At 46.1% G+C, this 4,024-nt stretch overlaps 1 pseudogene; it reads left to right on the top strand.

Moving 5' to 3' along the window:
* Nucleotides 1–699: 699 nt before the first annotated feature.
* LOC147718400 (galectin-9 pseudogene) lies at nucleotides 700–1,647 on the top strand (annotated as a pseudogene).
* Nucleotides 1,648–4,024: the final 2,377 nt, after the last annotated feature.

Genomic DNA, 4,024 nt, shown 5'->3' with positions numbered 1-4,024 from the left:
TAGAAGCTACATGAAATATAAAAACAGCATGTCTCTCCAAAATGTCCATTATAGACTCTCAGATATCACCCACATTAAAAAGGAAAAACAGTATTTAAAACAATCTGTTAAAAAAACGAATTAGTCAAGTTAATCAGGGCAATACTGAGCTGCAGAACACAGCTAGCTTTATAAGGAGGCCTCCTGAAAGGCTCTTTGCCCATACCTTAACATGTATCCACTGCTGGGTAGGCCAAAGGTTTCTGACTCTCTAGGTGTAGTGCTGCTAAAAGATCTTCAGCAACATGTGCACCAGAAAGGGTACCTGAAAATACAACTAATGTAAGAGGATACACAGATGTGTACTGCATCATTTTTGACCCTTTCCAAATCAGACACAAAGGTGATCTATAAAAACGAATCCACTTTAGAAAGACCATTTTTATAATGTTGTATGTCATGTTTGACTCTTAAATCTTAAAACGAGGTGAAAAAATAATGGCAGGTATGTCTTTGTAAAAGGTGGCAACCCTACTTACCAGTGGTTTAATATGTTACTTAGGCACTCACCGTACTGTAGGCAGGGGGACTATTGAAGACTGTCTCTCACTGTCTTGGAGCACAGGGCAGTTTTAGCTGTCATGATTGCTGCATGCTTTCCTTATTAACCAGGTACAATAACCACATCCTCAGCACCCACGGAGCATCCAGGAAGCCAAGATGCAGGTCGGCCATCCCCACAACCAGTTCTACAGACGGTGGGTGCCCTTCACCCAAGGTATCTCCGGCAGCCTCAGCGATGGGACCGTGTTGGTGATTAGTGGCACTGTCAGTCATCATGGTGACACGTTTTATGTGAACTTGCAGTGTGATCATTGCGCGCCGTCTGAGAACATCGCTTTCCACTTCAACCCGCGCTTTTCCGAAGGTGGTGTCGTTGTTTGCAACACCAAGGAGAGGAACCAATGGGGAAAAGAGGAGAGAAAGCATGAGATGCCTTTTCACAAGGGCCACCGTTTTGAAATCAGGATCCTTGTGAACCATCACTGTTTCATGGTGTCAGTCAACTGAAAACATTTCGTGGAGTACAAGCACCGGATTCCGCTCCATAGAGTTAACGCCGTGCACATAACTGGAAATGTGGAATTGGAAAATGTGTCTTTTCAGGGTCCTGGGGGGTTCCCTCCGTCTTTCCCACCTTCTACGTGCCCTCCCAGAGGATCGTTCCATCCATATCCAACTCCACAATTTCCACCGCATGGCCAACAATGTCCTGTGCCATACCACTCACACATCCATGGGGGTTGCTACCCTTCTAAAGTAATCACAATTTCCGGGACCGTTCCGCACCATGCTAAGAGGTTTGCTATCAACCTGAGGTTCCATGGCGGCACTGCCTTCCATCTGAACCCGCGCTTTGATGAGAACACCATTGTTCGAAACAGTTACCTGAACAACAACTGGGGATCAGAGGAGCGTGGAGGAGCAATGCCCTTTTGTAAAGGACAGGGCTTTATGATTGTAATCTTATGTGAACACCATTGCTTCTGCCTGAAAGAAAAGCTTGTTTCCGGCAAGAGGACGGGTTACTGGGCTTCCATCAACAGAGAACAAGCTCTAGCCGAATTAAAACTGACAAATGCAGAATATAAATTAATACTCAAGTAGTGTGATAGTGTCTGCCATATCACCCACAAAATAAAGAAAGTAAAGTATAAAGTGCTCCAAGTAGGCCTAATATCATTATGCAGCTACTAGGTTTTATGCATCCCAATTTACGAAGAGCCCTAATTAACACATTTTCTTTCATTACTCATTTGCTCCTGGGAATCGGTTTTTGGCCAAGATCACACACTTTGGATAAGAAGCTGGCACCCAAACAGTGAAAATTCAACCCCCTCATTGAAAACCAAAATTCACCGCCGCAGCCCGGCTTGAACAGGAAGCCAGGCAACCTGTGTTGGGACGGGGGCGGGGCCGCAAAAAGACAGGAAGCAGACGGGAGCCTACCCCGCGCTCCTGTGCTGAAGCGCTCCTGTGCCCGTCAGCAGGAAGATTTGCGTGTCAGCTAGCGGGGCTCCCGTGCTCGTGGAGAGCCCCGCCTGCTGCTGAGGATGACCCGCTGCCTGCCGAGGGAGAGAGGAACACACGAAAAGAACTCGGTGAGTGGGGTGGGGGGGTGGGGGATGTGCGCGAGTGTGTGTGTGCGCGAGTGTGTGTGTGCGCGAGTGTGTCTGTGTCTGGGCGCGTGTGTGCCTGTGTGTGCGCGTGTGTCTGTGTGTGTATGTAAAAGGTGTGAGTAAAAATCGTAGGCCATCAAAAGAACAAAGTGAACAATGGAGCCAAACCAGTGGTCAAAGGAATAATCGAAATAGCAACTTATATAAAAAACATATTTTTAATCAGTATATTAAAAATCATATAGTAAATGATCAAAAATCAGACTATATGTGTGTGTGTGTGTATATGTATGCATGCGTGCGTGTGTAGAAAGAGCCGATGACTGGTGGGGAAGCGCGCGTGTGTTTCAGTCTGTGTGGTGGCGGGCTGTGTGCGCACGCGTGGACGGAGCCGACGTGCGCGTTCGCGCACCCAAATCCTGGAGAAAAGCTAGTAACACACGCTTGTCCCCATTCCCCCGAGTCAGGTAACTAGAAGGCTCCTGCTGGACGCATCCATCGGATGCAGTACCAGCGAGCCCTAAAAACAGATGTCAATGCAGCTTTTCTATTGAGTCTAACCTTTCACAGTAGATGTTTACATTTAAAGCAAGCATTGGCATAGCCAATAGGTCTCGCTTTTGGGACCTTATAAGTATTTCGTTATGTAGCACAATATCCTTGGTGCAACAACATCAACTGTTGCATGGCTAAACACTTATAAGGTCCTAATGTCTATGCCAATGCTTGTTATGCAGTGTTGCTGACATATGATTTACAAGTAGGGCTTCAACAATGCTGAAGCAGCAAACTCCTCAGTGACATGGTCTTCACAATTTCCACTGTGCATTGACCTTATTATACAGGGTCATCTTAATGCTTTTGGGGGCCCTGATGAAGACCTACTTTAGGGACCCCTGCGTGCATCAGCTTGGATTGTATTACCCATTTGTTTGCTAATCAAACCCTATGAAGCTAAACAATATTGATTAATAAATTAAAGGCTGAGATGGAAAACTAGAAAGATGTGACAGAGAAATAAAGTTAACTTTCCTGCGGCCCCTTGGAAAGTGGAGGTTCTGGGCAATTGCCCACTTCGCCTGTGCCTTAAAACATCTCTGTTTTTATGATAAACCACTTAACTGCTCTGTTCACTTGCTCCCCAATATAAAACTACAGATTTCTAAATGCAGTCTTCCTTCATGCAACTCAATTGTGTGGACTGTCGGTAAGGAGGCCCATTTGTGTTAGCAATTTTGCACCTTTGAATACTAAATAACACGCGCCGCCATTAGAAAGTCCACCTGTAAATTAATAAGGGGTTCTCACCGCTAGCCAAAACCATGGAAATACACTTTCTACTCCTGCTTTTGCATGAGTAGGTTTATGTGCCTCGTCAAGGAAGGGCGGAAACAACCTGCAAAACGTGTGTGAATACCCACACACTGCACTTCATATGCCCACCCATGCCAACCGTAACCCTGAAATGAGCATGCAGATGACCCACAGTGATACCGCCAGCTGCTGTACTGAGATATAGATGCGGGTACAAATGTTTCAGTACCCGAGTCTGCTAATAAGAAGCCTAGCATCTGTGTGTTGAAAATATGTTCTTGTGCACCCAAGCTGTTGGTTGTGCGTAAGCCTTGCCAGTCAACCAATATACGAACAAGTGGACAGAAATGGTAGGGGGGAATACGGGAATCGACAAACCTAACTCAACCAAGCAGAAACATCTGCAGTAACTGTTTTGTTTTAATGTTGATGGAGCATGCTACCTAGGCACACACGTATTAAATGTTAGAGGGCATGCTGAGGTCTCGGTGACAGATAGCAATTAGGCTTGAAGGACAACGGGGGCTATCGCAGCCTGTGAAGCCGGTACC

Source organism: Lissotriton vulgaris, chromosome 4_1, assembly GCF_964263255.1.
Source record: "Lissotriton vulgaris chromosome 4_1, aLisVul1.2, whole genome shotgun sequence".
Classification (NCBI taxonomy): domain Eukaryota; kingdom Metazoa; phylum Chordata; class Amphibia; order Caudata; family Salamandridae; genus Lissotriton; species Lissotriton vulgaris.
The sequence above is the reverse complement of the archived record's forward strand: the minus strand, read 5'-3'. Positions and strand labels throughout refer to the sequence as shown.